This window comes from Coffea arabica, chromosome 9c, assembly GCF_036785885.1.
Source record: "Coffea arabica cultivar ET-39 chromosome 9c, Coffea Arabica ET-39 HiFi, whole genome shotgun sequence".
Classification (NCBI taxonomy): domain Eukaryota; kingdom Viridiplantae; phylum Streptophyta; class Magnoliopsida; order Gentianales; family Rubiaceae; genus Coffea; species Coffea arabica.
In genome coordinates, this window is record NC_092326.1 from 34,591,839 (window position 1) to 34,604,573 (window position 12,735).

The 12,735-nt window shown below is 36.1% G+C and overlaps 1 long non-coding RNA gene across 5 annotated transcripts; it reads right to left on the reverse strand.

The window, feature by feature from the left end:
• Window positions 1-298: 298 nt before the first annotated feature.
• LOC140014441 (uncharacterized) lies at window positions 299-3,580 on the reverse strand. Of its 5 annotated transcripts, XR_011821199.1 has the most exons (5): window positions 3,291-3,445; window positions 2,806-2,881; window positions 2,344-2,375; window positions 1,777-2,257; window positions 299-1,674 (listed from the first exon to the last, which is right to left on the reverse strand). It is a non-coding gene; the product is annotated as an uncharacterized lncRNA (long non-coding RNA). The 5 variants fall into 5 exon arrangements; XR_011821200.1 differs by having other exon boundaries at window positions 299-2,257; window positions 3,375-3,580; XR_011821198.1 differs by having other exon boundaries at window positions 299-2,257.
• Between the last annotated feature and the right edge of the window lie 9,155 nt (window positions 3,581-12,735).

The window sequence follows — 12,735 nt, forward strand, 5'->3', positions numbered from 1 at the left end:
GGTGGAATTCTTGGCTCACTTGAGTTTCATGCCATAACAGGCCATTTATATGAAATTAATTACTGATTATGCGGAATAAGGTAGCAGGAAAATGGTGAAAGCATGCAAATTGCCCAATCCTGACCATCTAACTTGCAAATTGTTGTGATGACAGATGTTGAATTATTTGAGGCCATATAATTAGGAGGCATATAATTAGTAAAAATAATTATTGAATTAAAGAGGTAAGTAAAAATTGCAATTCAGTGTCATTAAGAATACAACCCACCGTAACTGGACAAAATTAGGAAGTACATAATAGGTCCAATATACACAATATGATGCATTGAAACAAAAGTTGGTCACTATCTTTACAAACAAAACCTCTTATTTAAAATGTAAAAGGTACATAATGTCTACAATAATATGTATCCAAAAATGAGGCTAATAAATAATCACTGTAGATCCATGCAAGACAGACATAGAAATAATTCCAATCTTGATTCTAGGGGTGCATGACACTTCAATCATGATAATGCAAGGGAAACGGTAAGAGTTCTTCCACACTTCGGGCTTTGACTCATTGCTAAGCAAAACAAGCCAAACAAATCATTAAGCATTCTCTCAAATAATTTACTTAATTTGAACTCAAGCCACACAATCAAATAACAGTAAGTATAAAGATATCTGATTGGGCCTAGAACAACAAAGCCTAAAGAAGTGTCAGATGTTTTAAATGAGGTCCTTTAATCTCTATATCTTGACTAATAACCTGCACATAGAACAGCAGAAACATATTCCAAGGAAAATGAAGAAAATTCTCTTAACAAATTTTGCAAGTCAGCAAAATGTTGAACTCAAAGTCATAGCTCAGGAAATCCTCATCAATCCATTTTAGCTGCGAGCAGTAAAGGCAAGTTACATTAAATAGCTATCAATGATACAGTCAACCAAACATAGTAGCTCTAGTATGGTAAAAGAATATTGAAATGGTCAAATAATAGTGAATTTCCCAAAGAATAGGAAACTTAAATGACCAATGCCTATCTTAGCGCCAAGTAACCCAAGGGTCTTTTCTTGAAACTCAATCTCTAGCTTTTTCTTAACATTTTAATCATTACAGTAATGACCATAATGATTTCAGTATCAGTATTTCAACTTGCACTTTTTCGCACACCTTTCTTCTTTTCTTTTACGTCCCTCCTCACACTGCCAATGCCTCTCATCCTTTTTTCAACAAGTTTATACCTATAAATATTGAAGTTCAAGAAATGAACCCAAAAGGTTAAAGGTGAAATATACAAATTTATTACCAAGTAAAACTTACTCTAACAACAAAAGTGTAATCAATCTATAAAATTAATCAATGAAAAGAAACTAATGATTCGTTATTCAAAAGCCCATCAAAAGAAGATAACATTTTCACACTACAAAATAGTCTATCTAGATAGCCAAATAAGGAAGCTGACATGCTATGGAGTTCCAAATACGGATGTGCACAATATCTGCTCAACCAAGTCACCTAGTTTAAGGTATTCTCACCTATCAATTAAACAGAACCTCAATTAATTAGAACTTATACTATCATTAAAACCCAAAAAAGGAAAAACAACAATAAAAGGTGAACAAACACCTACTTAAAGGCTATCTTCACCATTTGTTTATTCCTGGACCACAAATAAAGATTGCTTCTTCCTGTAGTGGATACCAGAAAAAGAAGAAAGAAGAAAGAAAAGGTTAGAGATAAAAATCTGATGGGGAAAAATTTATCCCTGAGAAATTGCAATGGCAAAGAACCTTCGGTTGTGTAGACAATCATCTCTCTAGTCTTACTCTCAAACATATACTACTTTAGAAATATTGACTTGTCCTAAAAGATGCAGAGACAGAAATTGCATGAAGACCAGGTCCCATATTCAGTGAAAAAACAAGAAAAGAACAAAAGGATTCAACTTTTAACTGAGCAAAAAATGATTCCTGAACCAGCTTAGAGGTTTCTTCGAAAAATCTTTAAACTTCTCTGTAAAAGTGAAAGTGAAAAATCTTAACCTCGACCCTTTTGTTCCATATTAGTTAATGTTATTTATCATTTAGCTTCTGATTTAACAGATGCACTTGATCTAATTTTGGCAGATTTCATTTTGACAGGTAAAAGGATTCACTCAAAGCTAGTATTTAAGAGAAAAATAGTAAAATCTAAAAACAAAAGGCCCAAAGTACCGTGAAAATAATAGGAGCAGGAGTTTTACCACAAATTTTTGCCATCCTCCACAAATTTCTGTCATAGAGGGAAAGAGGGAAGGTCACAAATTGAAAAGGGAAACAAACTAGAGCAAAAAACTTATGGGCTAAAAAGTTTCTTACCACAGAGGTTGTTCTTCCTTTTCTTCCTCACTCTGTAAAAATGCAAATTGTAATATGAAAGTATAAACGAAGTAAAAATACGGGAAAAATCACAGATGAATGTGCGCCAAGAAAAGAAGCAATCAGTGTTTCTACAACAGGGGCTCTAGAATGCATAGGTGTTTTAGGGATTAAATGCTTCTAGAATGCTTTAAGAAACCACTATAACTCATACTTTCTGTCAAACAGCACCAGAAAAAATGTTTATAGAGGAAAACATTGATGTTCATGCCTATTTTTCAGCTAAAACCTAATAAATTCATCTTCCTTTCTATAAAAATAATAGTATAATCCAATAAAATAAAAGACAAAATAAAAACTTCAAGTGATTTGAGAGTAGAGACCGAAATTAAAATAACAAAGTTTTTATCGGCAAAAAATAAATAAACAAATAAATCAATAGATAAATAAAGCAGAACAGACCTTTAGAGGACAGAAAAGGATGGAATATATCCACAAGTACTTGCATTTGCATCCCATAAAAGTTTTCATCTTTTTCCTGCAAAGAAAATACTATAAAAATTAGGAAATCAGATAAATAAAACATAAGAGACATAAAATAAAATAAAAAATCTTAAGATATAAAGATTAGAAGATCAAAGTTCTTATCGCTAAGAAAATAATTGACTAACAAAGATATTAAACCAAGCTTTATTAATTTTTAAGCAAATAAAGACCATTGGAAGAACAGAGAAAAGTTAAGTAAATCTACAAGTTATTTGTAGCTCATCTCATCTAAAAAGATCAGAAACAAAAGCTAGAAAATTGAAGGTCATCTGTGGCTGTTGTTGACCTTAATTTTTAGAGAAAACAATACAGAAAAAATCGGAGAGGTATGGAAGAATTGTTGGTCCGCCGGTGAGTTTGATAAGAGAAGAAAGTAAGTGACAGCTATGGAGAGTGTTTACCAAGCCCTATTCGCAGTCGTATAGAAATCAGAGGAGGAGGAAGATAAGAATATGATGGTAGTAATCCTCGAGCCACTAACCAACCTTCAATTGATGTGATTTTCTCTGCTACTGCATGTCTTAGATTGGATCCAGTGGATAATAGGTTGAGCTTAGCAACAAACAACGGTGCATGCTTTTTAAAAAGAAGGGCAAAATCGTAAAACCATGGAAACCCACATTGAGCCCATCACTTTCGTCTCAGCAGGTCAGCACATTGAGCCATATTGAGCTCAGCAGGTCAGCTGGTCTTCATTTTCGTCTCTCGGACAAAAAACACTTCTCCTCCCAGCGGACAAAAGCAAGAATCCGAATTCTCCTCCCAGCGAAAGCACGCGAGCCCCACGTGATGGACGACGACCCCCCAGCGAATGAAATGCAGCCACATCAGCACAACCACCGGATCCTTTCGTGCTTTTACTATATAGGTTGAAGACTAAATTGGTGGGCATCTAGAACATCAAGGTGCAAATTGTCCAAAAAGAAATTCATTTAGGTTTCGAATAATGCTATAGATTTTTTCATTCGAGGACAGCAGTAACAACAGGTATGCTTTATGTACATGTGTATATATATATAATAATCAGTTAACGGGACAGCAAGTGTCCTTTGTATACATGGCAGGGAGTCAACTTGGCTTTGCATATTATAGTCCTTTCAGTTTCTCTGCAGCATTGGGAAATGATAAGCACAAGAATAAAATTAAATTAGGGATAATTTCAGAAACAGTCTCAAGGACCTCCCCTGAAGTTCCGAAAATACCTTATACCTCTCCTGTCAGATTATTGGGCCCCAAAATGACAACATGGACATTGAATTGACAGAAATATCCCTGCTGTTGAAGTAATATATTCTGATAATAATATGAATTAATTAGTGAAATGTCTAATACATAGGATTAACTAACTTAACTGGAACATTTTAATCAGTTCTTGTAAATGGATCCTTAGATGAAAACGATTTTCAGAGCAATTAAATCAAATCCTTTGGTCCATGATTGTTCTCCATAAGTTAAGGTTTTCAACTATAGCTTTTTTCTGTTTTGCTTCAGCAAACTGTTATCTAAAAATGTCCTACAAATCTCTATAAATAATTTGGTTGATTTATAGGTTTCCAAGTGCTCCTTGCTTTGATAAACCAAAGGACAATGAAATTTAATTGTGATCCAAGTATCTTCTGTCTCAATAATTTCTAAATAATTTATATTCTGATTATTCAAAACTAAAGTTGCAGCTTTACTTCATGATGCAGGGTCAATTATCAGATGGTACTGTAATTGCTGTAAAGCAACTTTCTTCCAAGTCTAAACAAGGGAACCTCGAATTTGTGACTGAAATAGGAATGATATCTGCTTTGCAACATCCTAATCTTATGAAGCTGTATGGGTTCTGTGTTGAAGGAAATCATTTAATGCTTATCTACGAATTCATGGCAAACAACTGTGTATCACGAGCTCTTTTCAATAAGCTCAGCTCTATTCAACGAACAAGTGCAAGTAAATTTGAAAGAGATGCACATAATTTTGGTGGATATATAGCAAACTAAGTAACTAGTTTGTCTTTCAAATGTCAACAGGAAAAGATTCAGCAAGCAAGATAAAGTTAGACTGGCCAACAAGAAGGAAAATTTGCCTAGACGTAGCCCGAGGTCTGGCCTACCTCCATGAAGAGTCAAGACTGAAAATTGTCCACAGAGACATCAAGACTAGCAATATTTTGCTTGACAAGGACCTCAATGCTAAAATCTCTGATTTTGGCCTGGCGAAGCTAAATGAGGACGATTGTAGTCACATTGGCACCCGGATTGCCTGAACTATGTAAGTTCGTTGTGTCCATGTTTTTGGAGAATCTGTAGAGGTTTTAGCTCCTGCTTCAGATATCTCATCATATATAAATGGCAATGTGATAATAAAACAGGTTAAAACTTAGCTTCATTAATCATGTGGCTAAAGCTTAAATGCCTGCCTTCATTTTGTCACTTTGACATATCTGCCATATCAGCGGGTTGGTCTTTGTTTTCACCTCTGAAAACAAAGCAACAAGAGCTTCCTTTGATAGTGATCATAACCTCGTGACCTGCTTATATTGTAATGAATGTTCCCTTAATACTTGCTCATGCAGAGGTTACATGGCTCCTGAGTACGCGATGCGCGGTTACTTGACTGCTAAAGCAGATGTTTACAGCTATGGAGTTGTAGCATTGGAAATAGTCAGTGGGAAAAACAACACAAATTACAGGCCAAAGGAAGAATGTGTTTATCTTCTTGATGAGGTAAAACTGAAATTCTTCAATTCTATTATTTTTACTTCGATTTCCACTAGTAATTCTCACACATTCACAATCTGAAACCTGATCAGTATCTCATTGTCTTTCCGACTAAATTGCCGTAAAATTTCCAAGCCTACACTGTCTTCCCTCATAGGATTCTGATGCAGCTTGTTCCAGTCTAACTTTTGTCATTTCATTCTTCTGACCAGGCCTATGTTTTACAAGAGAGAGGCAGTCTACTAGAACTGGTTGATCCAGACTTGGGTCCGAATATTCATCAGAAAAGGCAACTCTCATGCTAAATGTGGCCCTTCTATATACAAATGCATCCCCAACTCTCAGGCCTACAATGTCTCAAGTTGTGAGCATGCTGGAAGGCCAAACAGATGTTCAGGACATACTTTCTGAGCCAGGGTTCTCAACTGCCCCTTCAAAATTCAAGAACATAAGAAACCATTTCTGGCAAAATCCAAGTCCCAGTCAGACTCAAAGCATTTCATCAAGCGGTCCACATTCCTGTTCATCCGTCTCAAATGCAAATATTGAAGAGAATAGAACCTTTCAGAACATATTGAGTAAAAAGTAGTATTCTATACACAAGTAAGTGTATATAGCATAGCAGTAACCGCAGGTGAAGTCGCCTTGAACATGTTTGTGGGTAGTTCAGCTTATACTTGTATGAGCACTTTTGCAGAAACCTCAGCCACAACCCAACAATGTTGACAGCTTTCTGTTGCAACTCCCATGCAAGCAAATATATAGACCTCCAAAGCAACACTACTGTTTCTTTTTACCGTTACAAACAACTGCTTTGAGAGCCGTTGGCATGAAGCAGAAGACAATTTCTTGCAATACATCCTTACCTTTTTCCATCAGTTTCACATACACCCTCTGAAATTTCAAAGGAATAAGATTCTATTGAAATTTTCAACATAAACATCCTCACTAATGACAATCTTGAGGACAGAGGTGGAATTTTTTATTTTCTCTCTCCTGATACACATTTTATATTCATTGTCCATGTCAATTGGGTTGAATCTGATACTATCTACTTAGTTCTAGGGGAGGTATAAGGGATTTTCGGAACTTCAGGGGAGGTCCTTGAGACTGTCAGAAACCTCAGGGGAGGTTTCTGAAATTAACCCATTAAATTAAACACCTAATGCATCTTAAGTAGTTCGCAGATTCATTGCAATTCAAGGCATGCTTTCTTAACCTTGGTGAATATCATAGTGGGATCCAAGGGCCAATTAGGAAAAACTCCCAGAGAGTAAAGATTAATAAAAATTGATCAAGTTTAACATTTGGAAGTTAAACGGGATAGCAACAAAATTTCAAAGGCTTTCGTGATTTCTTTTTCCTTCTTTCAGGATAGTATGTACCGGAACAGCTTGAATTTTTCAAAATGTCTCATGGGTATTATTAATAGCTAAGCCTTGATTAGAGATTGAAAATGTCTCATGGGTTCTCACTACGTGCATTAGCTTTTAGTCATCTTCCATCACTCTCGTAGTCTTTGAATGCTTAGTTTTACGATCATAATTCCACTACTCGTTTGTCAAATTCTTGGGTTTTTTTATAATGTCTTGTTTCCTTTGATTTATGGTAGATTTACTGTGCCATGGAAAATTGATGTCATAACAATTTTTTAAAGGCATCAATTGCAGTATCTGCAAGTAGTACGAAATCTTTCATTCTTTTGAGGAAGTGTCCGTTAATATATAAATAACAAGAATTTTCTTTAGTAACAAAAAGTATACTAGCCATTCCTACTATTTGTCAAATTTAGTTCGCCAACTAACCAAATTAAATTTGAATAATATTTAACTTCGATTCGATAAATAAATAAATTAAACTTGAACAAAATTTTAAATTTATTAAAATAATCAAACAAGTTTAAATATTACAGTGTTCAACTTGATTAGACTTAAACATAGCAACGAAATTCTTAGAATAAAATGGAAGCGAAAATTTTCCACTATTAAATGAAATTTCAGAGCGGAAGGGGCGAAACATTGCAATTGTGCTCTAAATCGTTTGGAATTCTTATTTGGGCTGTCAATTCTCTTTTTTGGTCTGCATTTCTTAAGCCCGATCTTGGGCTGCATTTGTTAAACAAAATGTTGATGCTAGGGTAGGGGGCTTGGCCCAGATTTAAATACATCACCTTTCTCATTTTCGATAGTAATACTTCACCAATTGCAAGATCAAATTTCAACTAAGTCATAAATAGTATCACAAACATCATCTTAGATAATAATTTTTTACATAATGAGTAGAATATAATACAATAGTGATATATTGACAAATGTACAGATGTGGTCTCTTAAGAACTAAACATGTAAGCATATCAGTTGTACGCGGAGTTTAGCATTGTCCAAACTCGACACATGATGAATCCAAATCTAACCTGATTCTTTAATTTCTTGGGCCAAGCAGGTTAAGTTCCACCCAATCCCACCATTTTGACAATCTAACTTGATTTTTTTAGTGAATAAAAAATTTTGATATGAAGAAATGACATATGACGTCCTTATCAGCATGATTTGATTTTTAAATTTTCTTATTTTTAGATGACGAGAAATTATCTGTAAGGGAGTAATGTCACCAAAAGACACAACATATGAAATGATATAATCCACAAAATATGACAAATGCCTAGCACTGCTTGATGATTTTAATATAATTCACAAACCTAAGAACATGTTCTTGATTTGTAATTGAGGAAACTTAAGAACTTGAAATAGAAAAGGAATCTCCTTCAACATTTTATTCTGCAACTGCATATTTAAGATTAAGAAGGTCGATATTCATGCGCTAATAAAAGAAAGGAAATGTTTTGATGAATTCAATAAAGACTAGAAATGAATTACAGCCCCGTAACCATTCATGAAGCATAATGAGTGATCATATGACATTTCTACTTGACCTCATCTAGCTGAGATTTCTCCAAGCCCTGCCAATAGAACCCAAATACAAGATTATTGCCCAACCAGACAACTAACTAGAAGCTTGGAGAGTTGGGAAACCTACAAATTTCAGAAGAACATGCACCTTTAAGATGTCCTTGAACTCTGGTAACTCATGTACTGAAGCTTGATCTTTTTCGGCGCAACAAGAACATCTTGTATGTTGCTACACAAATGAGGTCATCAGCGGATGCCCATCTCTGTGCTTGGATTCAGAAAATAATCAAACAGCTACTTCTTCATCTTGCTCTGGAAACGGATGCTGCCAGACCACTATAGCAAAAGAATTCAATTATTTTTCAACTATGGTGCTTACCATGAATACTGCAGATAGATCTTGGGAATCTGCTGTTTGTAGCCTCTCCATGATTGTAAAAACGGATTTCAATGATTTTGGTAGGTTTAACATTTCCAGTTGCGATGACGATTATACTGTTCCAATTGTACTTGACTGGGAAATTGGAAATATCAGTTGCCATGAAGCGGTGAAAAGGAGACATTATGTATGCGGCCAGAATAGTAAGTGCATCAATTCAACCAGAGGAATTGGATATCTGTGTACTTGCTTGCCAGGTTACCAAGGAAATCCTTATCTGCCTACTGGATGCAAAGGTACGTAATGGATTTCTTCTTTCTCCATTTTTTTTTGGAGTAATTTGGAAGGAGAGAGAATGCGAAGGAAGAGTAAGTTCAGATAGGGAAAAAAAACATGATTTGCTAAGGTAGTCATGGCTCACATTCGAATTTTGCTAAGGTAATCTCACTAACATGATTTGTTGTAATCTTAACAGGAAGCCGAAAGTACGCAATTACTCTCGTCTATCCATTTTCTTTTTCTTCTTGCTAGCAACAGAAGATTTATTTTTCTTTTTTAGGTAGTTTGTTACAAGGTCATAGTTCTAAAGCTAGCGTATCAAAAATTTTATGCAAATCAGGCAGATTTTGTATTTAGGGAGAACATTAGGTGAGAAAACAAATAACTGTCCCTAGACATTACCACCAACAATGTGTGAAGTACTTTCTTCAAGAGATCAGTTAGTTCCATAGGTGCTCTCAGCCAAGTTTTGGGATTAATTTTAGTTGACTCTTCTCTGCATAATCTGAAAAGATATCAATGAAATTCTTGGAAAATTACAACTATTCAACCAATTGGATAGCCACCACGGAAAACTAACGGTCTACTCAACATAATGTATTGTACACTTTTCTGAAGACCGCATCAAAATTTAGAACCCCCATATGTAATCGTGCAAATTACCCTCAAGATTGAATAACATACACAAATTCAGGGGAAGAAAAGCCAATCATAGGGGATGGGCTTGGATGTTGATATCAAACAATTATTCTCTATTTTTCCAGCACTACATTGGAACTTGGAAGGACTTTCTCCGATTTTACACCCTTAAATTATTCTTGTGACTTTTGGTATGTGGAGTGCCATTTGCTCTAATCTGCACAAGTTTAGAAATAGGTGAAAGATTGCACATAATATTGATTATTTTGTTCCTCTCTTTTTCTGTGGCCAAACTTGACTGCAGATATTAACGAGTGTCAAGTTCCTAAAAGGAATAAGTGCCCCAAGGACGCCACATGCGTTAACACTGCAGGCAGCTACGTTTGCACCTGTCGTCTAGGCTACTACAAGAAAGACTTTGGTACTTTATCAAATGCATGCATACCACTACCAGACAAAGGGAAACGATCCATGGCTATTGTAAAGAGGTATCTTGGGAGGAAAACATCTAGTCACCGTATTATGAGTGACCAACTAATATTTATAGGAGTACAAACCTAACGGACTGTTTACAAGAATACCCTTACTAATATATTATCTACAAGAATACTAATATTCTCCTAACACTCCCCCTCAAGTTGGAGCATATATATCATAAGCACCCAACTTGTTACAAAGGTATTTCACCCTAGAGCCCCCTAAACTCTTGGTAAACAAATCAGCCAATTGATCTGCAGACGGTACATGAGATGTCTTGATGATTCCATCAAGTAATTTCTCTCGAATGAAATGACAATCAACTTCAATATGTTTTGTCCTTTCATGAAACACTGGATTAGACGCAATATGGACAGCCGCCTGATTATCACACACTAAATTCATAGGCTGTTTATACTCAAACCCAATTTCAACTAGCATGCTTTTCAACCAAACCAACTCACACACAGTGTGAGCCATAGCACGGTATTCAGATTCTGCACTTGATCTGGAGACAACTGTTTGCTTCTTACTCTTCCACGACACTAAATTACCACCAACAAACACACAATATCCTGTGGTCGATCTTCGATCTGAGGCAGAACCGGCCCAATCTGCATCACTATATCCTTCAATATCAGTGTGTCCATGATTTTGATATAGCAACCCTTTTCCAGGAGCACCCTTAAGATACCTGAGAATTCGTATAACAGCATCCCAATGACTAGTACGAGGAGTATCAAGAAATTGACTCACAACACTCACTGCAAATGAAATGTCAGGTCTCGTTACAGTGAGATAATTTAACTTACCCACAAGTTTTCGATATTGCTTAGGATCATCAAGTAATGCTCCTTGATCTCTTGCTAATTTCACATTGGGATCCATAGGAGTATCCACAGGTCGGCAACCTAACATCCCAACTTCACTCAACATATCGAGTACATATTTCCTTTGACATAAATAAATCCCATATTTAGACCGAGCTACCTCAATACCCAGAAAATACTGTAAATGACCTAAATCCTTTGTCTGAAAGTTTGCCTGCAGATTGGATTTAAGTTTCTGGATCCCCACAACATCATCACCTGTAATCACAATATCATCCACATAAACAACTAATAAAATTTTACCAGCATTAGAATGCCCATAAAATACAGAGTGGTCTACTCCACATCTCGTCAGACCGAACTCCATGACCACACTACTAAACCGGCCAAACCAAGCCCTTGGAGACTGTTTCAATCCATATAAGGATTTTTTCAAACAACAAACCAACTGCGAATTCTCCCCCTGAACAACAAATCCAGGAGGTTGTTCCATATATACCTCTTCTTCCAAATCTCCATGCAGAAATGCATTTTTCACATCCAACTGATGCAATGGCCAATTGTAAGTTGCTGCCAAAGAGATAAGAAGGCGAACCGAGGTAATCTTTGCAACAGGAGAAAATGTTTCTAAGTAGTCTACTCCATACACCTGAGTAAATCCTCGAGCTACCAGACGAGCCTTCAATCTATCAATAGAACCATTAGGCTGCACCTTTATAGTGTACACCCATTTACAACCAACAACAGGCTTACCTGAAGGACGAGGGACAAGATCCCAAGTACCATTTTTCTCCAAAGCAAGCATCTCTTCCTGCATAGCTAACCTCCAACCAGGATCATTGAGAGCATGGGTAATAGACTTAGGAATGGATACCGAATCAAGAGATGCAACAAAAGAAGAATATGACAGAGAGAGACGAGAATAAGAGACAAAATTAGAAATAGGATGAGAAGTACAATGTCTCTTACCTTTACGTAAAGCAATAGGAAGATCTGACTCACAAGAGGGCGTCATACCTGGATCTGAAGATTGAGAGTTAATTGGTGAAGTGCGTAGCATATCAGGAGCTTTCTCAACCATGGAACGACGAGAATAAACTTGAAGATTAGGATGAGATAATCGAGTGGTGGAATCTGGTGAACCCGATAACTCAGGTAATAAAGATGAAGGGACTGGTAAAACAGGAGGAGAAAAAGAGGAACACTGGTCTAACTCACAAGACATACCTTGCTTCATAAAATAAGGAGTGGATTCAAAGAAAGTAACATCAGCACAAGTGAAAAAACGATTTAAAACTGGACTGTAACATCTATACCCCTTTTGCGCTCGTGCGTATCCTAAGAAAATACACTTAATGGCACGAGAATCTAATTTATCCACCCCGGGAGCAAGCTGATGAACAAAACACACACAACCAAAAATACGAGGAGGTAATTTAAATATAGGGTCCTGAGGAAAAAGAATGGAGTGAGGTAGTTGGCCTCCAAGAATATCGGATGGCATGCGATTAATTAAATAACATGCAGTTAAAACTGCATCACTCCAAAATTGTTTGGGTACATTCATGTGCAACAAAAGTGTCCGAGCAACTTCGATTAAATGTCCAATTTTTCTTTCAGCAACTCCA